Source organism: Miscanthus floridulus, chromosome 10, assembly GCF_019320115.1.
Source record: "Miscanthus floridulus cultivar M001 chromosome 10, ASM1932011v1, whole genome shotgun sequence".
NCBI lineage: Eukaryota > Viridiplantae > Streptophyta > Magnoliopsida > Poales > Poaceae > Miscanthus > Miscanthus floridulus.
The window spans coordinates 99,147,726-99,172,570 of NC_089589.1; the positions used below are offsets into that span (position 1 = coordinate 99,147,726).

General features: G+C 43.2%; 1 non-coding gene across 1 annotated transcript; it reads right to left on the bottom strand.

The window, feature by feature from the left end:
- Nucleotides 1-18,948: 18,948 nt before the first annotated feature.
- On the bottom strand, nt 18,949-19,055 carry LOC136490532 (small nucleolar RNA R71). Its single transcript, XR_010767811.1, has one exon. It is a non-coding gene; the product is annotated as a small nucleolar RNA R71 (small nucleolar RNA).
- Between the last annotated feature and the right edge of the window lie 5,790 nt (nt 19,056-24,845).

A 24,845-nucleotide genomic window follows, 5' to 3' on the forward strand; every position in this document is an offset into this window, starting at 1 on the left:
TCCAAATTTACTGCACTATTCAAAATTCAGAAATAACAAAATCTCATTATTCTCTCTCTCTCACTGACAGTCGGTCCCGCTCGTCAGTGACACAACACAGAGCATACGGCGGCGCTGTTAGCTCCGACCAGCAAAATGCGCCGGCGATGAGGTTCCGACGAGACGGACTGCACCAGCACGACCTATGCCACCCCGCGAATCCATCCCAGCCCTCAGAATGGCAGCAGGCGCACCGGAGGGAGCTTCACGCCGGCCATGGCGGTGCGGGCATGACAGCGCACGGCGTAACCACGGCTACGATGTAGTAGAGGCTAAAGCGAAGCGAGCATCATGCTCAGGAGCTCACCACGATCACGCCGGTGTGCTTGGTGAAGACGGAGACGGGCTGGAACGACGTGGCCACGGTGAGGTCGATGGTGGCGGAGCTCCGACCGGTCACGGGGAAGAACGCGTTGCGCCGGGCAATTCCGGCCAACCCAAGCGATGCAAGCAAGCCGAAGAGGAGCACAAGGTTGAGGCGATCACGCTGGTGTAGCTAGGCACGACGGACACGGTTTGACGGCGGCTACGGCGAGCGGCGGAGCTGATCGGTGGCGGAGTAGAGCAGAGGGGAAAAAGGAGAATGACGGCGGCTGTGCTCCTATTTATAGCGAAGAATGATGCGTCCGGTGTCGACAGCTCACGCACGAGTTCGCCACGGAGCCTGCTGCGTGTCACCGCGCGAGAAAGCGGCGAAAATCGATCGGCGACGGCAGCTGCGTGGCGCCGGCGGCAAGCAGGGAGGTGGCGCTCGGCTTCGTTTTGATTTTTTTATTATTTATAGAATTGCCATTGCGTTTATTTTGCAAATTACTCACAAATTTTCTAAAGAAGTTGAAAATCTCCAAAAATGAAAGTTGCCCAACTTTTCAAACTCTACAACTTTGATTTAATGAACATTTTCAAATTCTGGCTCCATTTTGAAATTTGAATTTGGGGTACATTTGAGCATTTGAATCATTTCAAAATTACTCCAAATTTTATATGTAAACTTTAAAAACTTTGAATACCAAAGTTGATCCTTATAAAATAAGCTTCAACTTTACTTTTTGTCACACCCCCAAATTCCAAATGGATTTTGAAGTAGACAAAAGGGGCAAAAAGGACTTTTATGATTTGAATTTGAATTCAAATTTGATTTGTATACATTTTTACTTAACTTTGATTTTTGACCAGTAACATGGCCCATTAGGGTTATTTGAGTCAATTGACACATGGTCTCACATGATCACATGAAATTTGACCCTTGTGGTCATGATCTTTATTTAGAGTTTTGAATCACATCACATAAAATAACAACTTATGAAATAAAGCTTATTTAGTGAATGCATTCAAATTTTTCTACTTTATGAATGCTTTGCAATGCATATGATGACATGTCAAGTTTTAGTGCTAGGTCAAAACACCAGAGGTGTTACAACCCTTCCCCCTTAAAGAAATCTCGTCCCGAGATTTAAAACCTAAGGCTAAGTAATGGAAAAGGAAATGTGTCAAGCTAACACATCATAACTTTATTCAAAAGGCTAGTGAGGGGGTCTTCCATTCTTTTGACAAACAAGACAAGTTACAATATAGACAAGGTATTTCAACTAGATAGAAGCAAAGATGTCAGGAAAGTTCTCTTCTAAGTAATCCTCGGACTCCCAAGTAGCTTCATCTTCAGTGTGTTGATTCCATTGTACTTTGTAGAACTTGATTGTACGTCTTCGAGTGACTCGATCTTTCTGATCTAAGACTCTAATGGGGTATTCAGCATAAGTCAAATCATGTTCTAGTTCTACATCACCAAAGTCGATCACTTGGTTAGGTACTTGAAGACACTTCTTTAACTGGGATACATGGAAGATATCATGCACAGCTGACATGTGATCTGGTAGCTTGACGCGATAGGCGACTGGTCCACATCGTTGTTGGATTTGAAAAGGACCGACATAACAGGGCGCCAACTTTCCCCGAATCCCAAAACAATGAACTCCTTTCATCGGCGATACCTTGAGGTAGACATGATCTCCCACTTTGAATTCTAGCGGTCGTCTTCTCTTATCAGCATAGCTTTTCTATTGGGATTGAGCTACCTTCATATTGGCTTGTATGAGTTTAACTTTCTCTTCAGCTTCCTTGACCACATCTGGTCCAAAGAACCAACGTTCTCTAGCTTCTGACCAATTTAAAGGTGTCAGGCATCTACGGCCATACAATGCTTCAAATGGTGCCATTTTAATGCTCTCTTGATGGCTATTATTATATGAGAATTCAGCTAAGGGAAGGCATTCATCCCATTTAGCACCATAGGAAAGGACATAGGCTCTTAACATATCTTCAAGAATTGGATTTACCCTTTCTGTCTGTCCATCTATTTGTGGATGATAAGTAGAACTACGGATAAGTTTAGTTCCCAAAGACTCATGTAGACTTTTCCAAAACTTGGATATGAACAATGACCCTCTGTCAGAGACAATGGTCTTGGGTGCCCCATGTAGACTGAAGATTCTATTAAGATAAAGCTTTGCATACTATTCTGCTTGATATTTATCTCTGACCGGTAAGAAATGAGCTATCTTGGTTAGGCGATCAACAATAACCCATATTGAATTGTATCCTGCAGATGTCCTAGGCAATCCCACGATGAAGTCCATACAGATATCTTCCCACTTCCAAGATGGAACTGGCAATGAATGTAATGGACCTGCGATCTTCATGTGGACCGCTTTGACTCTTTGACAAGTATCACATTTGGCCACATATTGAGCTATTTCTATTTTCATTTTGGTCCACCAATATCTCTTTCTCAGATCATGATACATTTTGTTGCTACCTGAATGAATGGAGTATCTTGTAGAATGAGCTTTATCAAGAATCTGCTTTCGCAGCTCTAGACTTTTGGGTACTACCAATCTATCTTTGAACCATACAACATCGGATTCATCAATAGTGAAACATGTTGGTTTTCCAGATCTGACTTTATCTTTGATATGGGCTATACCCTTACTTTTCTATTGAGCAGCAATGATCTAATCTTTGATAGTGGATTCAACTGCGATATTGGATAGAGAACCTTGTTCTATGATTTGTAAATTCAGATGCTCCATCTCTTGACACAATGTTCGTTGCATAGGCTTCAAAGTCAGACAATGGCAATGACTCTTGCGACTCAGGGCATCGGCAACCACATTAGCCTTGCCCGGATGATAATGCACTTCTAAGTCATAATCTTTGATAAGTTCTAACCATCTTCTTTGCCTCATATTCAACTCTGACTTAGTGAAGATGTATTTCAAACTTTTGTGATCCGTATAGATATGACAGATATTGCCTAATAAATAATGTCGCCAAACCTTGAGTGCATGAACAACAGTGGCTAATTCAAGATCATGGGTGGGATAATGTTCTTCATGCTTCTTGAGTTGTCTGGAAGCATACGCTATGACTCTACCTTCTTGCATAAGAACACAGCCAATACCAATTCCAGACGCATCACAATAGATATCAAACGGCTTCTTGATATCAGGTTATGCTAATATTGGTGCAGTTGTCAGCAACTTCTTTAATGTTTGAAAGGCCTTCTCACATTCTGTTGACCATACAAACTTAGTTTCATTCTTCAGCAGTCCAGTAATCGGCTTCGCAATTCTGGAGAAGTCAGGGATGAACCGACGATAATACCCTGCCAACCCTAGAAAACTATGAACTTGATGAACAGTGGTAGGTGCTTTCCAGTTAAGGACTTTTTCTACCTTGCTCAGATCAACAGCTATACCTTCAGCAGATAACACATGACCTAGAAATTGTACTTCTTCTAACCAGAATGCACATTTATTGAATTTGGCATATAATTGGTGGTCTCTTAATCTTTGTAGAACAATACGGAGATGTTCCGCGTGTTCCTCTTTGCTCTTAGAATAGATAAGAATGTCATCAATGAACATCACTACAAACTTATCCAACTCAGGCATGAAAACTGAGTTCATCAGGTACATGAAATGAGCCGGGGCATTGGTCAGCCCAAAAGACATGACTAGATACTCATATAGACCATATCGGGTAGTGAACGCTATCTTCGGCACATCTTCTCGTCTGATCTTAATCTGGTGATAGCCTGATCTCAAGTCTATCTTTGAGAACACCTTAGCTCCCGCAAGTTGATCAAAAAGCAAATCAATTCGGGGTAAGGGGTATTTATTCTTTATGGTGACTTCATTTAACGGCTGATAGTCAATACATAACCTTAAGGTTTGATCCTTTTTCTTCACGAAGATAGCAGGACATCCCCAAGGTGAGGAACTGGGTTGAATGAAACCCTTGTCTAACAACTCTTGTAGTTGGACCTTTAATTCTGCTAGTTCTTTGGGTGGCATCCTATATGCTCTTCTGGACACAGGTGCCGTTCCTAGTTTTAGATCAATTCTAAACTCTACATCTCGGTCTGGTGGCAGACTAGGCAGATCATTGGGAAAGACATCCGTAAATTCACATACCACTAGAATTTTCTTAGCTTCTTCAACAGTAGTTGAACAGACTGTTTCAACTGTACTCTTAGGAAAGGGAAGTTGGATGAGAAGTTGGGTTTTGCTGCTAGGTGCATTTACCCTTATGGTTCTATGCAGGACATCTATGATAGCCCCGTGTTGGGTTAACCAGTTCATACCAAGGATCACATCTATATCTTGATCCTTTAATATCAGCATATTAGTAGGGAACTCATATCCTCCCAAATCAATATGTACATGCTGAACTACCTCCCTTGTACAGATTCGTCCCCCGGGCGACTGTATATGATATGGTTCTTTTGTTTCCCCAATAGCTATCTCATGCTTCACAACAAATATATGATTGATGAATGTATGGGATGCACCAGAATCAAATAAGGTAATTGCAGGATGCTTAGCAATGGGAAACATACCCATCATTACTGGTTCTCCTTCTGGAATAGATTCCACCTGAGTATAGAAGACCCTTCTAGTTTTCTTTTCAGCCTGACCCTTCTGACTGTTCTGAGCATTGCCCTTGTACTGATTCTGAGCTTGAGGAATAGGGGCTTTAGGTGCATCAGGATTCTTCTTCCTGGGATACGGACATTCTCTAGAAAAGTGTCCAGGTTTACCACAATTATAACATGGAAAATTGTGATTCTGGGGAGTAGCAATGCGGTTTGCATTATTTGTATTATTTTGCTGCTGCTGTGCTTGATGAGGATAAGGCGTATTAGTTGTAGGGCAAATAAAAATTTGTTGCCTGCTTTGGCTTTGTTGTGGGCAGAATGGTGCACAGCCATGATTCTGAGGATGGTAGACTATCTTTTGACGCTTTCCACCCAACGATCCGGAAGCAGATATTCTCTTTTTCTTCGCCTCCTTGTGTCGGCGGTAATTCTCCTCTGAAGTGATAGCAATATTAACTATCTCATGATAAGTTGTGTTGCCACAAGTTGCCATCATGGTCTGAAGTTTAGTGTTTAGGCCTCTAAGGAAATGATTCTTCTTCTTCCTGTCAGTATTCACATACTCTATAGCATACTATGACAGGTGATTGAAGCGCCCAACATAGTGCATCACCGGGTGCTCCCCTTGCTTAAGGGCCAAAAACTCTACTAACTTCATGGTCATCACACCATCTGGAATATAGTGTGCCTTGAAGGCATCCTTAAACTCCCTCTAGGTGATTTGGTGACTAGCGGGCTGTACCGCTACCAAATTTGCCCACCAGGCACCAGCAGCTCGTCGGAGTTGCTGTGCCACAAACCTTGGTTTCTGAATCTCGGTACAGTGAATCAGCTCAAACTTTTGCTCTATTGTCCTAAGCCAATCGTCAGCTTCTAAAGGCTCTTCTGCCTTAGAAAACACAGGCGGACGTGTGTCAGTAAAATCAACATAGGTTGACTCGTCATTTCCATTATTACGACGGCCATGATTAGGGTATGGTGCCTGTTGGTTCTGAGCCAATTCCCTTAATAGCCTAGCATTCTCTGTCGTTGCATTGACAAGTGCGGCTATGGCATCTGCCATAGTTGGAGGCATTGGTGGAGGATTTGGGATATCATCATTGTCATGCGAGCCACTAGCACCAGCTCGAGTGATAGGACGAGGCATATGTTAGAGAGACACGATTATTTACATTATTATTTATTGAAAGCAGTTAAAAGGTTTCATGCTACAAAGGGTTACTTATTTAAATTACATGTCTTGTATCCCACAAGACAACCCTGGTTTACTAGGAAAGCAGTAAAGGAACTATTACTACTCCAAGCTCTCAGTCATCAGCGTCCGTGTCCATACCGGACAAAACCTCATCTTCATCTGAGAAGTACACTAATTCCTCAGGATCCTCCTCCTCTTCTTCATCATGGACTTCTCCTGGATTCACAATCATTTCTTCATTTGTAACTTCACCATCCCCATGAGGAGGACGAAGTTGATCATACAGCATGTGGACATTCTCATGAAGAATGGCATTGTCCATCTCCAGGTCTTCTACGTAGAACTCCAACTCATGGACGCGTTCATTGGCCGCATCCTCTCGTGTCCAGGCTTCATTCCACAGCTCCATGGTCATGGTAATGCCCCTTTGCATTTCTGCCAGCTCCTCTTGATCTTTGGCATGAGCTCGACGAAGAGTGTTGAGCTCCTTGGTAAGGTTCTCGATGTTGGCGGGGTTGCTTGAAGATCCTTCATCTCCTAGGGTCTTGGAACTTCCTTCACCAAGCTCATGGTTTCGCGGTGCCAACTGGTGACAAGGGACTCCGTGAGGTTCGGTGGACTTGCGTGTGGTTATCTTGGTCTTTGCCATAGCCTATAGATATTAGGGCAGGACCATAAGAATAGCTAGAGGATAATCGAGGTTAGCAAGAATGGGATTGACGTTACTTACCCAACCACTTATAAGGGGAATTATTATGCAAGGTGTTCAAGCATGATGCATGAATCGATCTTACGAATCTAGGTACAAAAGATTTATATAATCATAAGTACAAGATTTTTAATACATTGGACAAACCTAATCATATTATCCGCCATGAACTTTCAAATAAGATAAGATTGAGACTAGATCAAAGGTAAGAAGAAAGAAATTTGAACTCTAAAATATCAAGTTTACTTTCTTTGATCCAAATCAATTTGAAGGTTTTCCAAAGTAACCTACAATGATCTTAGATAGGAAACTGCTCTGATACTAGCTGTGGCAGAACCTCCTAAGAAATCAGGCCCACGTGCATCTATCGTTGTCTCAACAGACCGCTGATAGCGTACACGAGTTCCCAACAACTTAACAAGTCTGTCGGGTGTCCTCGGGTAACCTGAATCATCCACGAATCTTTTTCGAACAGGATCCCAATCACAGTCATTATAGATTACAACAGTTTATTCAAATATATACATCAGAGTAAAAGATAGCGGAAGTCTTACGATAACATAGTTTATAAACCAGTTGTTTCAAACTTACAATACCATAAGTGTCATACAACCATAGTAGCGGGATAATATTACATTAACATTATTTATCATATAAACTAGTGCCTTGTCCAAAGGCCATTCATCATTCCTCATCGTCATTGACTTCGAACATAGACATGCAGCAGGGACCAAAACAAGCCTGCGCATGCGACTCACCTACAACAAGGGTTAACAAACCCTGAGTACAAAGGTACTCAACAAGACTGACCCGACATAAAGGGGGTGAAAGACTTTAGAGATGCAGGAGTTGGGGCAAGGTAAGGATGTAGCAAAATTCAAAAGTTCTTTGCCAAAAGCTTACTATTCTTGAACCTATTTTTAGGTTTTACCCCTAAGTCCTTTTAATTCATTATCTCAAACTAAATGTACATTTCCCAAATTCCAATCCTTCTCAATTCATTCTTTTCTCATGTTTTAGTAATTCACCAGTCCTACATTGCTTCTGTAATGAAACGAGTCTCCATATCCGCGGAGCACCGGCAATTCAAATTGATTCAAGTCCCAGCTAGGGATTCCTTATCACACGACATATGTAGAACTTAATCTTACATACATGTACAACTTGCTCAAAATTTTATGTAAGCTTCCTCATGACAAATTAGTGTACCAAAACAAATTTCATAATTTTTGAAGTTATACAGTGGCCTACAAAAATCATGGAAATCACATTTATCAATTAATTAACTAAATTTTTGAACATTAAAAATTTATTCAAATTTGAAGTTTCATATTTTTAAACCATACTAGAACATGTACATAAGCTACACACAAATTTTTAGAATTTTTGAAGCTATACAGATTTTCTTATAAATTTCCAAAGTTACTACACTATTCAAAATTCAGAAATAACAAAATCTCACTATTCTCTCTCTCTCTCTCTCTCTCAGTGACAGCCGGTCCCGCTCGTCAGTGACACAACACAGAGCATACGGCGGCGCTGTCAGCTCCGACCAGCAAAATGTGCCGACGGTGAGGTTTCGACGAGACGGACTGCACCAGCACGACCTATGCCACCCCGCGAATCCATCGCAGCCCTCAGAACGGCAGCAGGCGCACCGGAGGGAGCTTCACGCCGGCCATGGCGGCGCGGGCACGACAGCGCACGGTGTAACCACGGCTACGATGCAGTAGAGGCTAAAGCAAAGCGAGCATCACGCTCAGGAGCCCACCACGATCACGCCGGTGTGCTTGGTGAAGACGGAGATGGGATGGAAATACGTGGCCACGGTGAGGTCGATGGTGGCGGAGCTCCGGCCAGTCACGGGGAAGAACGCGTTGCGCCGGGCGATTCCGGCCAACCCAAGCGATGCAAGCAAGCCGAAGAGGAGCGCAAGGTCGAGGCGATCACACTGGTGTAGCTAGGCATGATGGACGCGGTTCGACGGCGGCTACGGCGAGCGGCGGAGCTGATCGGTGGCGGAGCAGAGCAGAGGGGAAAAAGGAGAATGACGGCGGTGGTGCTCCTATTTATAGCCAAGAATGATGCGTCCGGTGTCGACAGCTCACGCATGAGTTCGCCATGGAGCCTGCTGTGTGTCACCGCGCGAGAAAGCGGCGAAAATCGATCAGCGGCGGCAGCTGCGTGGCGCCGGCAGCAAGCAGGGAGGTGGCGCTCGGCTCCGTTTTGATTTTTGGATTATTTACAAAATTGCCACTGTGTTTATTTTGCAAATTACTCACAAATTTTCTAAAGAAGTTGAAAATCTCCAAAAATGAAAGTTGCCCAACTTTTCAAACTCTACAACTTTGATTTAATGAACATTTTCAAATTCTGGCTCCATTTTGAAATTTGAATTTGGGGTGCATTTGAGCATTTGAATCATTTCAAAATTACTCCAAATTTTATATGTAAACTTTAAAAACTTTGAATACCAAAGTTGATCCTTATAAAATAAGCTTCAACTTTGCTTTTTGTCACACCCCCAAATTCCAAATGGATTTTGAAGTAGACAAAAGGGGCAAAAAGGACTTTTATGATTTGAATTTGAATTCAAATTTGATTTGTATACCTTTTTACTTAACTTTGATTTTTGACCAGTAACATGGCCCATTAGGGTTATTTGAGTCAATTGACACATGGTCTCACATGATCACATGAAATTTGACCCTTGTGGTCATGATCTTTATTTAGAGTTTTGAATCACATCACATAAAATAACAACTTATAAAATAAAGCTTATTTAGTGAATGCATTCAAATTTTTCTACTTTATGAATGCTTTGCAATGCATATGATGACATGTCAAGTTTTAGTGCTAGGTCAAAACACCAGAGGTGTTACAGCGGTGATCTTCCGTGTGCAGGCGACATCTGTGGCCGTGCAGACGGATGGGAAGGAAGGTTTGTGTTTTGCAGCGAGGACTGCAGGCTTTCCCAAGAATTTGAGTTGTTTGCATGGGATACGGGAATAAGAAACTATATGTAGTTAGCTTTTGATTTTTTGTTGCTTTTGCTTTTGCTTTTCTATTAATTTGTTTCAATATTATTTGTAGTGCCCCGCAACTTAAGATGAATTAATAATAGACTATATGTACAATGGTTGGCCCGTACGCACACCATATGATACACATAAGTGTGCATGTAATTACGCACATGCACAAAGTTTTCTCTGTGTTGCTTTGCTAGCCATGTGTCTGACCTGCCGCTATGCTAACAAGCACATAATTGCGGTAGCCACACGGACACATCCAAATCGTATGATATGGCCAGGCTCAATGGGGGTTTTTTATCAGAGTTTCATGGCATTAAATATACTGATGTGGCACCGTATTGCTGAAGAGAGAGATGAAGAAAGTTTCATGGGAGTAGAGAGAGTTTTATGGCAAAGAAACTCTTCTGCACTGTTTCTAAAATATTGATGTGTTGGAAAATGAGCCATGAAACCCCCACTGAGATCGCTAAGTATTTAAAACTGAAATGTGCACCATATGATACGCATCAGAACACTCAGCACATTTACACCGTATGATACGCAGATTGACTAAACCGTGCGAGAACTAGTGACATGTGATCAAATTGCATGCATAATTGTTTAAAACTAAAATGTTTCAAACTGCAGGTACAATTTTTTATCCAACTCAAATGTTACATTCACATTTAGGTACATTTACTTGACAAAGGTGGCTTCATTATGTTCGCTTCTCATGTACGTTGGTTCGTCGCCCCCCACAAACAGGGGGAGATCCTCATCTGTACCAAGAGCAGATATGTCTCGATAGTCATTCCCTTCTTCCTCGTTTGTATCTTCAACCGATGATCTTCCTTTTACCTTGAAGCACCACATGCCCATCGCCTCCATTACCTAGGTTTTTACCATAGAATACTTGGACTACATCTTTTGCAAAAATGAAAGGCTCATCTAGGTAGGCAAGATGCTTGAAATCTATGGTACGCATACCATACTTGTCTGTCATGACGCCTTTTGGTACTCTTACCCACTTGCACCAGAAAAGAGGGACCTTCATTTCTTCTAATCCATAGTCTAGCTCCCAAATCTCTTCTATGAATCCATAGTATGTATGCACATGATTTTTGCTATCATAAGCTTCGATTTGGACACCGCTGTTTTGGTTGGCGCTCTTGGCATCTTGTTTTCTCATGTAGAATGTGTATGCATTTATGTCATATCCTTTGTACATGAACACTGTCGAGGATGGTCCCATCGCCAAGTGATAAAGCTCCTTTGAATTAGTTTGCTGACCCAAAAATTTCTCCTTTAACCATTGACCAAAGTTTTCTCTGTGTTGCTTTGCCAGCTATGTGTCTGACCTGCTACTGTTTGCAGGTCATAGTTCTGCCTTGTGCTCCTCGATATAGGGAGAAACTACACTTGCTTGGCGAAGGACGGCGAAATGAGCTTGCTAGGAAGCATCAACCTCAAAATGTACTGACCTTACCCCAATCACCCTCTGCCATGTAGCCTTCCCTCATGCTAAGATAGAGGAACACTAATTTGATTTAGACCCAAATAGTATGTGCAGAACTCGATTGCCTCCTATCAGTGTTTTTTACCGACAGATATTTGGTTCTTGGGGAACCCCGCTTGGTTCGAATAACAATCATAGATGGAGACGAGATTTATATTGGTTCGGGCCCCCAAGAAGCGAGTAAAAGCCATACATCCAGCTGGTCCTCTTGTATTGATTGTATTCCTCGAGATTGCGATTACAATGTAGCTATTCCTATGAGAGAGTCGATGATTACAATTGAGGATATTGCTAGCCATTTATATCTAGGATCAACTTGCCCTACAAGCTATGAAGTCATGCCCTAATCGGAGTCTTTGCTCAATCTAGAGATATCCTTCCTTGAATAGGGTCGTCATGAGCCTTTGGGTCTTCTCTGATCCAAAGTCGATAGTAGGAAATATGGAAGTCAGGGTACCCGGGGGTATGGTATCGACATAAGCCCCCAAGCTTGTCTGTCAAACGCAACTTGGTCGTCTGCGAGTAGTTGGGATTGCCTTAGTCGGGTGGTTTACAGTTCGGGTGCCAAGAAGTAGCCTGAGTTACCAATAGCGACCTAAGTCCCGATCTCGTGCAAGCCAATAAAGGTGCGCTATTGGGAGATGAGCTTGTTCCAATGCCATCCCTAGGTCATCTTGTCCTATCAATCCCGTTTCACACGCAAGCCAGGGGGCCCACAGTCATCTGTCAGTCAAAGCACTGCGTCGGCTTGGTTCCCCATGAGTGCGTGTGGTGGAGTTTTAATTCCTTTTTAATTGGGACGGCGGTAGAGATTCCTAGGAGGGCGGCTTGGTCCTATCTAATCAGGCCCGATCGTGTTGAATCTTCAACCTTTGTTCTCCAGCACCATAGCGAAGATGAGGAAGAAGATCGTCTGCCACAAGCATCCCTGCAAGGTGCCACATCTGCTGCTCGCCAACTCACCTAGCCAATCAGCCGTGGTGGCATTGTCAGGCATTACGCCATCGCCCCCACCATCTGTGGTCGTGTCTCCATCCCCAACGTCCTCCGGAGCCCCAGCGCTTGCAGCGACATTGCCTCTAGTTGTGCTCCCTGTGCCTCTAGCCCTAGTAGTCCCAGGAGGACAAGCTAGGGTCGATGATGGTGCTCCGTCGGGGTCCCCGGCCAGGCCTTTGACCTAGCCGGTGCCGTCGGCACCGAAGGTGGTGATCGAGCTCTCTAACGAGGACGAGCCAGAAGGCCTGACCCCACTAGTGGGTATTGATCCCGCTGCCCCGGTCATCTCCACCACCCCAATCACCTCCATTGCCTCCGCCGCCCTTGACATCCCTAGCCCCTCCAGTCCCAGCACTGGTGGCTCATCGGACATGAGCCGTGACAAGGAGATTGCGAGGAAGCTCTTCATCGGACTAAATCGTGAGACCATTGGTATCCCGAGGGATGGTGGCCTAGTGATCCTCAATAGCAATAGTGAGGAAGAATTCATCAAGGAGGAGGCCAACGAGGAGGAGAAGAAGGAAGAGTCCGCGGGCAGCGGTTTGTCAATGGGAGGCGAGGCTGATCCTATCTCACCACCAAGCCCTTAAGGAGCTTGGTGATGATCGGATGTGGTGTCCGCCATGACCATCTTTGATTAGGGCTCTAGTTTAATCATTTGTAAAGCCATCTTTATGAATCATCAATGAAATGACTAGTTCCTAATATGGATGTTTTTATTTAGTTTTTCATCCATGTCCTTTAAACTGTCCCGTGTTTGAGCCGCTACGAGCAGAGTCACAACGCACTTAGCACATGGATGTGGTTTAAAGTCAGGATATTTTCTTTTTACAGTTTTGTCCTCATCATTGAGTTTACTCGTAGCCCTGAGCTATAGCCTAATTGGGATGCTATAGTCGGGTTGGAGCTTTGCTCTCAACTCGGGCATAAAGTATCTTAAATACAAATTATTCATAGGGCACCAAATCACTGATTTTATTCTAGGAATAAAAAAATCATAGTTTTCCTTGTGAATAACTATTGGCGCGGCAGTCTAGGCACACATTACGGCTCCTGAGCAATTTTTTAGGGATCATGCAGGTCAGACTGCCATTTAACCCCTTGCCTCACCTTGGTGGCAACCACTGCGCCTATCCTCCCGCTTAGCACTTCCAAACTCTACATTTTGCCTTTTTGCCTTTTCCCTTGCCCTCAACTCTTTCCCTCCACCATCATCATGGTCTCAAGCTCTAGGCACGACGCCACTGCTCCCCACGAGGAGGCTACCATAGAGGAGCCCCAGCCCTTGGTCCAACCAAAAGAAGAACCCGAGGAACTAGCGGAGATGGTAGAGCCGATGGTCATCGTTCAACTGAACAAATACTGGGTCACCTCAACTACATCAGAAACAAATCTGGAGACACTAAGGGGGCGTGGTCTTCTCCCAGAAGGTTATGAATGGACTACCACCCAAGGTGAGAATCATCCAACCTCGGACACCTTCCAAATCACCACCTTTACTGCTCATTGCGAATGCGGGTTTGGAGTGCCACCATCCAAGTTCTTGGAGCGAGTCTATGGGCATTATAATATCGAGGTTGCTCAGATGCTGCCCAACGCTATCACTATGCTTAGCGTTTTTGCATTTCTATGTGAGGCATGGCTTGGCATCGAGGCTTATCTCGATTTATGGTGCTACTTTTACTCGGGCATGTACCATGTACGACTGGACAAAATACTCACGGCTCGCCAACTCACTCAACTCATGTTTGGCTCAGCTCGGCTCGGCTCAACTCGTTTTAACTTTTTCATGAGCTGAGCTAGAAATCTAGCTCACTATTTTAACAAGCCAGCTCATGAGCTGCTCATGAGCTCAAACAAGCTGTGGCCTATCAACCCACGATCATGAATCCAGAAGATGATGATGCTGACCTAGAAGTGTTCACCTATTCCATTGATATGTAATCCTTATTTTCAACTATTTCATATGAATTTTGATTTTATAATTGTTATGGTACTTAAATGCTGATTTATGGATTGTTTTCCAAGGGGAAGATGATGATGCTTATATTGAATTTGTGGACTTTCCTAAGTCTGTGGTGGCAAGCAACTAGTAAATATGCTGGAACTGCATGGATCATGGATGGACCAGCTATGTTGCATGGATGATACTTTTGATGAACCTGATATGTATTAATCATGTATGGTTGCATAATAGTGGAAGACACCTTCTAGAATTATTGTGGCATGAATATTATAAACATGTGTGTCCTATTTTTTTAGTAGCTCGCGAGCTAAACGAGCAAGGCCGAGCTCGCCAACGAGCCGAGCTGAGCTACCCCTCTAGCTCATAATATTAATGAGTTGAGCTGAGCTGGCTCGTTAGCCTAATGGGTGAACTCTAGCTGGACCGAGCTAAGCCGAGCTAGCTCAATATGCAACCCTAGTACCATGGCACCAATCTATTCCTTGGGTCAGTCGGTTTCTCCCTTAGGACGAAGGCAGAGTACATTGTGTTCCTGATTAAGTCCTTCTAGAAGGGCTATGCAGAGAAATGGTTTTACATTGATCTTCGGGAGAAGAATGTCATCAAGGCCAATTATAGGATGCCTATGACTAGTGAAGCCAGGTATTCGACCCCATCATGACTAAGAAGATGCGAGGTCATATTGAGCGTGTTCTGCCGCACACGTGGTTGAGACCTTTGCATATCCGAACAGAGAGTCAGTGGTAGGTTAGATGCCCCATCCTGACTTTGTTCTTATTCAGAAATATTACCCCTTTGATTGTTTGATTTTAACCTTGCCATGTTTTTTCTAGAAGTACCAGAGGAAGGGATCACTCGCCGGGTGAAGTTTATCCTTGGCATGGATCAGGCCAACTGGGAAGGTGTCCCATAGCCAAATAGCATCGAGCATCCACCACCTAGGGGTGAGTGGCTTAGGTCTCTTTAGACTTGCTTCCCTAAATAGTCAGGTTAACTCGATCTCTTGTGTTGTCAGGCGCTCCCTAGTATCGGAATTGTCCTAGGAAGCATTGATCTGAGCAATGACAAGGGGGACACCTCGGGAGCTCCCTAAGCCCTAGCCCCTAAGCATTTTAGGGCCATGGATGAACTGGTCGAGGGACAGGCAAGGGTCGGGGAGAAGACTGCCTAGGAGCAGGTAGTGGTTGGGGAGAGGTAGCCACAGGAGAAGGCTGTCCCCAAGAAGATCCCCACCCCCAAGTCAAGGATGACTCGGTGGAAGAAAACAAAGGAGGACACAACACGGGGGCCAGCGAAACCTAGGAAGACACCGGCCGCCCGACCGGCCCCTCAAGTGGAGAAGAGAAAGCACCGATCGCAAAAGGGATCCCAACAACTTCTCCCTTCTAGAGAGCAAGAGGGCTAGGAGTAAATCCAAGAGCCCTCCGTCTGCAGAGGGTGCAAGGGTGGCCACGGCCCAAGGCAGCACTAGCGAAGAGCGCTTGATCAGGGACCCACCCTGAGGACATGACTAGGTATCCACCATGATCGTCTTTGTTAGGTTATTTGAGGCATTCGCTTATCTAGACGGTGTTGATGGTCACTAAACACCCAATTTGACCATCAACATTCCAACAATTCAAGGTGAAACAACATCACATGTGCCATATTATGTTTAAAATTCACCTAGTTCCACTTGTACATGGAAAACATATTTGTATGCAGGAAAAATCACAAAAAATGACAAATGACGTGCATATGAGACAATGGGACGTGGCAGGGGCTGTGGGCCCACAGTGCCATGTTAGCCGACGCCTAAGGGCGTCGCCCAATGCCCCACCTGGCCTACCATGTCATTGATCTACATGATATGCAAGGTGGCCCCTCTAGGAGTCATCACCATGCTTGATCCATGTTAGTTTGATCCAAGGATGGAGGTCGAGCTCCCACGGATCCACAGGCCCACCGTCATTCGCTTCAAGGAGCCAAACCGACCTACAAACCACCATTCTAACCGCAGCAACCGACCTACCTACCATGCAACCGCCTCCAAGGGCCATCAAGCACCGTTGGATGGCAAGGCGGTGGGATGGACGGTTGGCCGATGCCCTCCTATGTCGGCCGATCCCCCCTATGTCGGCTGACGCCACCCTATACCCCCCTCCAGGAGAGCTATCCTAAAACCCTAATTCATATCATCCTCATTAGGATCAGAGCCAGCTATCAAGAGAAGATTACTCCTCCATAGGATCTAGTCTTGTAATTAGAAATAGTGATATAGAGAGTGAAGGAAGAGTTTGGAGGTAGTATCGGCATGTCGATGCTTTCTCTATGGCTTGTACCTTGGCAGATTCAAGTTCTACCTGAGCTTGCATCTAAGATTTCTCTGGTAATCAACTTCTGATTCAAGTAAGTATCATGTTTATATTGTTCTTCAGGTTTGCAACTCTTTTGAGTGCTTTAATCTATTAGCCATAGGTTAAAGTAGTATTCATAGTGTAAGCATGGTGCTTAGACTCAGTTATTCATGGATGTACCCTACATTCTAGATTGGTGGTAGCTCACGAGGGTGACTCTTATAGCCTCATTTAATCCTTTGTAGTCCACCTCCTGTTTGTAGCCCGAGCATGACCTAGTTACAATAGGAACATACTTTGCTTGTGTTTCCCTTAGTAACATACCTAGAATTGAACAATAGAAGACATAGCTTACCGACATTAGAACAAGAAGACCTTTGTGATCTCCTCTATACTCCTGTTATCTTAAGTCTTGTTGCTACTCCTGGTTAAGTTAGATTGTAGTTAATCTCACATGTTTCCCTATGGATATGATACTTGGAATACTTCTGGGTGAAAGCTACAGCAGTATCCGTGCGCTTGCGGATCTTTTCTGTTTGTGTTAATAAATATCAATAGAGGTTGAGCACCCATGAATCCAGGGGCCCACCGTCATTCACTTGGAGGGGCCAAACCAACCTCCAAACTGCTATTTTGACCATGACAACCGACCTACCTACCATGCAACCACCTCCATGGGCTATCAAGCACCGTTGGATGGTAAGGCGGTGGGTTGAACGGTCGGTCGACGCCCCCTATGTCGACCGACGCCACCCTGCCTCTCCACCGCCTCTCCTTCACCAACAAGTACCCCCATGCCCTCTACACACTATAAAAGGGGCACTAGAGCTCGGTTGAGATCATAACTCAAGCATGCAAGGCATTCAAAGCTCTCTAGAAGCTCTCTAAGAGTAGTAGCTAGCTAGTAGTGATAGAGTAGAGCGGAGCTCCCCTTGGAGTCCGGAAGAGTCTTTTGGTCTAATATAGCTCCTTTGTAATCTTTCTTTTAGCATTTACTTTATTTAGTACTTTACCTTGTGAAGTACTTTATTCAGTAATATAGCTTTGCTTAGTTCAAGTCCTGTCTTGCTCTTGTTTATCATTGGTGAGTCTAGGTGCTTGTCCTTTGGCATTTGCATCATTATTATCTTAGTGTTTAGTTCGTTCATCATTAGTACTTGTTCTACTTTCTGGTTAGGGAGTTTCGATCTTATTTCACCGGAGCTTGGATTGAAACAATGAGCTTATAGATTAAGCGTGGTGCTTAGGCTATATCTTGCCTATAGGTACAACTAGATCCCTAGAAAGATTGTGGTAGTTGGTAGGTGGTGATAGCCCTATCCTTCCTCTATGTTCCACCATGTTGGGTCTAGTTATTAAAACGTATGGCTCATAGTGCTTTGTGCCTGATTGAATTTAGGGCAAGTACGCCCCTCGTACTAAAGACATTCTCACTATCATTAATTTACTTTTGTTGCTTTAAGATTACATACTCTGCTTCTTACACTTAGCTACACTATGCTTCTAGTTACCACCATTTGTGTGATCAATCCTTTTATCTTTTCTTTTACATACCTCATCCATGACCCTAGTTTTCCTAAACTTACCTACTTAGTCTACCTAGACACGTCCCCTGACATGCCTAACCACCTTCCTTTGGGAAAATATAAATTTGACACTAGTGCTACATGATAGTTGTATGTGCTTGCGGAATCCCCTTTCCTATATACATAGTTATAAACCATCAACAAGCATTTCTAGCGCCATTGCTAGGGAAGGAAACTGGTGCGTGTTACCAATCTGTCGCTAGGTTCTGCTAACTAGGTCCCTATCTTAGCAACCTTCTTTTCCTTTTTCATTTTCTTTTTAGTTGCCTTCTTTTTTTCCTAGCACGGTCATGGCTAATAGGACCCTCCGTGAGTTTTCTACCCCCTCGGCTGCTAATGTAGCCATTGGTCCTGGCATCATCAATGCTGACACTCACTTTGAGCTTAAGCTCGAATTCATCACAATGGTGCAAGCTAGTCTTTTCTGTGGAAAGCCCACGAAGATGCTAATGCACATCTCCAACACTTCTTGGAGATTTGTAGTACCTGTACCATTAAGGGAGTGACCCAAGAGGCCATGCGTCTTCGTCTTTTCCCCTTCTCCTTGTTGGGAAAAGTGAAACAATGGTTTTACTCGAATCGCAATGCTGTATATACATGGGACAAGTGTTCCAATGATTTCCTAGTTATGTTCTTCCCGATAGGTAAGACCAATGCTCTTTGCAACAAAATCTCTAGCTTTCAACAACAAGCTGATGAATCGATTCCTGAAGCCTGGGAACGACTTCAAGAGTATGTCGCCACATGCCCACACCATGGTATGGAAGACTGGCTTTTGATCGAGAACTTCTACCATGGCTTAGTTCCGTTGGATAGGAGCCATTTAGATGCTGCCACTGGAGGAGCATTCTTTTCGCTTAATGTCATAGATGCCAAGGCATTGATCGAGAAGATGGTTTCCAACCAAGGATGTAGTGATGAACAACTATAGCCCCGCAAACGAGGTATGCATTCTCTTAAAGAAGCTGACATGCTTGCAGCCAAGGTAGATCTGCTCGTAAAAAGACTAGAAAATTGGGAGAAAATGAGTGCCAAGAAACTGTACAAGCCATGGACACTCATATGACTTGTGAAGTTTGTGGAGAGAACGGACATTCAGGCAATTTTTGCACTGAGACCCATGAAGACCTCAACTTTGTCAACAATGACAATAGTTTTCATCCTCAAAATCAAGGATAGAATCAGCACTCCAACAACCAAGGAGGTAATAGTTACAATAATTATTCGTAATGTCTGAGTAATCAAGGTAATAATTATCCTTTCCTTAAAGATCTTGTCTATAATCAAAGTAGAATGACTGATAGTATAAATAAGAAACTCCATGCTAATGACAAGATGTTGGAAAACATAAATGCTAAATTGGATGATTTTTCTTTGGCTACAAAGAATCAACTTAGCTTTAATAAGATGCTAGAAACCCAATTAGCAGCTACTATCTCATCTTTTGAGAAAGGAAGAATTCCTAGCAAGCCTAAAGAATTCATGGAGACCGCCAACCTCATCACATCAAGTTATGATTTTGGTTTCGATGGTTGGGGTGTTCCTATTAAGAAAGGTGATCCTAGAAGTCTTGCTATTACTTGCTCTATTGGTCCTCATATTTTTGAAAATGCAATTTATGATCTTGGATCTAGTGTAAACATAATGTCTAAGGAAATTTATGAAAACTTGTTTTACACTTATTTAGCTGCAACTTTTGTCTATATGCAACTAGCTAATTAGTTAGTGTGCTATGTAGAAGGGATAGCCCTAGATCTTTTGGTCAGAGTTAGAGATTCTTATGTCCCTGCAGATTTCATGATATTAAATATGGGAATTAGCAAGGATGCACCCCTCATCCTTGGCTGTCCTTTCCTTAATACCGCTAATGCTTGTATATATGTGCATCTGGGCGAATTCAATTCCACTTAGATGGAAGGAAAGAAACATTTGCTTTAGCCTCTGGAAAACATGTCTTTTATGAGAAACAGGAACAAAAGAAGCAACCAAAGAAGAGAAGAACCAGAAAGCCAAAGCCAACTGAGGAGAAGGAAAAGCCTGGCAAGAATAAGCCAAAGCCACGAGGGACATGGCGCAAGAAGAAAGAAGCATCGTCTACATCACCGTTGCCTGATCCTGTGAACATCCCTGAAGAAAACAAGGAGGAAGAATTCCCGTACAAGGAAGAAGAACCCCCATGCAAGGAAGAACAGCCATGAGCCGATACTAGAAGGTACGCTTTTTACTGCATTTCCATTGCATTTAGTATAGGTTGCATTTGCATATTTCCCTTTTCAACTTTGCATTACATGTTAGGTTATTAGTTGCATGTTTACATTTTCAATAAAGGTACTTATGAAGTACTAGCATTTAGCATAAATTCATAATAATATAAAAAATCCAATAAAATAAATCTCATAATAAATAGGTTTAGTAATAAATTATTGTAGTAATAAATGAAGAAAGATTCGAGAAGAGTTGCTCGAGAAGAAGATTCCAACCTCCGCAAAAGGCAAGCTTGGGGGAGAACCTCTCCCGCTTAGGTATGAAGTTATTCACACCTTCTCTTTTATCTACATTAATTCTTTGTATTGAAAAATATATATATATATATGCATGATATATACAATAACAATACTAGCATAATAATGATAATAGAATGTGAATACAACTATGCTATTATAACCATTGTAGAGGAGAATCATTAAAGCTGCCTTAAACACTCTTGCTCCAAAAATTGATGTTCAAATACATTTTGGAAATGATGAATAATTGCTCTGTGATACTTTGCAAAAGCTTGTTATACAACCCTTTACTTCTCAAGTTTTGAGCATACAAGATTAGAGTTCATCTTATGTTGACTGCTTTTGTGGGTTGCGAATGCTAGAACCAAGTATAGGCTTTTGTGAGATATGTGTGACAGAGATTAGAGTAAACCTTTTAACTTGTCTGAGGAATAGTTGAGACAACCTGGAGTTTTGTTCTTACAAAAAGATAAAAATCCTTGCTAGAAGTTCCTCAATGGTGAAAAAAATTCCTACCAGCACCAAATATATGCTTTCTAATATGATAAGCCTACACAAAAAGCTGCTTGTTTGTTTTGAGCTTTGTCAAGCCTTATCGATTTGAGTAGAGAAACTTGTCATACCCTTTGATCAAGATCATGTACACTCCAAATATATATGTGCTACTTCTACACTAGAAGTATGCAACCACCATTCCATATTTATGCACCCCTTGCTCGATAAGAGACATATGTTAATACCCCCTCTAGTTGTCTATCATTATAAAGAGAGGCATGGGCTACCAAAAAAGAGAGAGAGAGAAGAGCAAAAGGCTATATAGTTCAAAAAAGAGAGAGAAAGAATAAGGTAGCCATGCTCTCTCAACAGAAGCTAGAGGAGGGGAAGTTCTCAAAAGGAGTACCACTTCCACAAAATACCACACACCTGCACATCTTGATCATTTTGTATGACTTGTTGCTCCTTGTGATCCAAGTGTTTGACTTAGAAATAAATTCAATTCAAGTAAGCCTTGCTTTTTACTCCCTACCTATGAACTCCACATAAGCCTTAGAGTAGGAGAAAGGCTAAGATCTTTTGGCCTTGGGGAGGATTCAAACACCATTGAGAGATTGAGTGTACCATTTGAGGAACTTAGGCAAGTTTTTCTTTCAAAATCTTGAAAACCTCCAAAAAGTCTTGGCTAAACCAAAACAGGGAAGAAAGTTTCTATTTGTGCTATGCTAATCTTGCAACTACCTATGTCAAGGTGAAAGCTATAAGCCCCATATGGCTAAGACTGATGGTGATTTTCTAACACTAACTTGCTCAACTCAAGAGATAGTATTGGTTTGTATATGAGTTTTTGCAGGGCGTTACATTGAAGCAATTCCTGATCCAACATGCTAAACCCGCATCTTTGCTCGGGACAAGCAAAGGGGTAGCTTGGGGGAGCTTGTTGATGGTCACTAAACACCCAATTTGACCATCAACATTCCACCCAATTCAAGGTAAAACAACATCACATGTGCCATATTATGTTTAAAATTCACCTAGTTCCACTTGTACTTGGAAAAAATATTTATATGCAGGAAAAATCACAAAAATAGACAAATGACGTGCATAGGAGACAATGGGACGTGGCAAGGGCCATGGGCCCATAGTGCCACGTAGGCCAACGCCTAAGGGCATCACCCAATGCCCCACCTGGCCTGCCACATCACTGATCTACGTGATATGCAAGGTGGCACCTCCAGGAGTCATCACCACGCTTGATCCATGTTGGTTTGATCTAAGGATGGAGGTTGTTGATGGTCCTTAACATCAATTATAAACCATCAACATATCATGCATATATACATAATTCTGTCACCAAACATAGGTTTAGGGTTTAAACTAATAAATTCCATGAGTATTGTTGAATCTATGTTTGCAGGAGGATTTAATCAGAAAACCATCAAGGTGGACCTATTCGTCAAAGTAAATCACGTTTATCCATGACGAAATTGACTTAGGAAGACTCTAGAAGCATCCAGAAGACAACTCACTGAAGATCGAGCCAAGAGGCTGACAAGGGGGCTGGCTAGCCCCACCACTAGGCTGGCCAGCCTATGGGTCCCATAGGTCATCCCCTCCTTCATACGTCGGTTCCCCATCGCCTTAAGGATCAAATCTATGCTGTTGTTTAAGGTCGGTTTGATCCGAGGGTCCATAATTGACATTGCACCCTATATATATGCCCCTGTAGCCCCTCTAGGAGAGCCATCCTAAAACCCTAATTCATATCCTCCTCATTAGGATCAGAGCCAGCTATCAATAGAAGATTACTCCTCCATAGGATCTAGTCTTGTAATTAGAAATAGTGATATAGAGAGTGAAGGAAGTGTTTGGAGGTAGTATCGGCCTGTCGATGCTTTCTCTATGGCTTGTGCCTTGGCAGATTCAAGTTCTACCTAAGCTTGCATCTAAGATTTCTCTGGTAATCAATTTTTGATTCAAGTAAATATCGTGTTTATATTGTTCTTTAGGTTTGCAACTCTTTTGAGTTCTTTAATCTATTAGCCATAGGTTAAAGTAGTATTCATAGTGTAAGCATGGTGCTTAGACTCGGTTACTCATGGATGTACCCTACATTCCAAATTGGCGGTAGCTCATGAGGGTGACTCTTATAGCCACGTTTAATCCTTTGTAGTCCACCGCCTGTTTGTAGGCCGAGCAGGACCTAGTTACTATAGGAACATACTTTGCTTGTGTTTTCCTTAGTAACATCCCTAGAATTGAACAATAGAAGACATAGCTTACCAACATTAGAACTAGAAGACCTTTGTGATCTCCTCTATACTGCTGTTATCTTAAGTCTTGTTGCTACTCCTGGTTAAGTTAGATTGTAGTTAATCTCACATGTTTCCCTATGGATACGATACTTGGAATACTTCTGGGTGAAAGCTACAGCGGTATCAGTGCGCTTGCAGATCTTTTCTGCTTGCGTTAATAAATATCAATAGAGGTTGAGCTCCCACGGATCCATGGGCCCACCGTCATTCACTTGGAGGGGCCAAACCAACCTCCAAACCGCCATTCTGACCATGACAACCGACCTACCTGCCATGCAACCACCTCCAGGGGCTATCAAGCACCGTTGGATGGTAAGGCGATGGGATGAACGGTCGGCCGACGCCCCCCAATATCGACCGATTCCACCCTACCTCTCCACCACCTCTCCTTCACCAACAAGTACCCCCATGCCCTCTACGCGTTATAAAAGGAGCACTGGAGCTCAGTGGAGATCATCACTCAAGCATTCAAGGCATTCAAAGCTCTTTAGAAGCTCTCCAAGAGTAGTAGCTTAGAAGTAGTAGCTAGCTAGTAGTGATAGAGTCAAGCAGAGCTCGCCTCGGAGTCTAGAAGAGTCTTCTGGTCTGATATAGCTCCTTTGTAATCTTTCTTTTAGCATTTACTTTATTTAGTACTTTACTTTGTCAAGTACTTTATTCAGTACCATAGCTCTGCTTAGTTCGAGTCATGTCTTGCTCTTGTTTATCATTTGTGAGCATAGGTGCTTGTCCTTTAGCATTTGCATCATTATTATCTTAGTGTTTAGTTTGTTCATCATTAGTACTTGTTCTACCGTCTAGTTAGGGTGTTTTGATCTTATTTCACCGGTGCCCAGATCAAAACAATGAGTTTATAGATTAAGCGTGGTGCTTAGGCTATATCTTGCCTGTTGGTATGGCTAGATCCCTGGATAGATTGTGGTAGTTGGCAGGTGGTGACAGCGGTATCCTGTGGGTCCCACATCGACAAGCCCCCGAGCACTTCATGGTTGAGCTCTGGAAGCCTCGTCTTGTTCCTTCAGGTCTTGTCGAGCAGGAACAAGCATCGTCCGAGTGCTTTCTTGAGCGAAACCATGTAGCGCTTCGTGAGATCTTCGGGTGGTGTGTACCTTTTTTTTGAAAAAAAGTACTCCTTTCAGTGGCATTCTAAGCACCGGATCGAGGGGTGTTGTCTCTCTAGGAACCCCGCCCTCCTTTATATAGTTAGGAGGCCAGAGTCCTAGTCGGTTTACAATGAG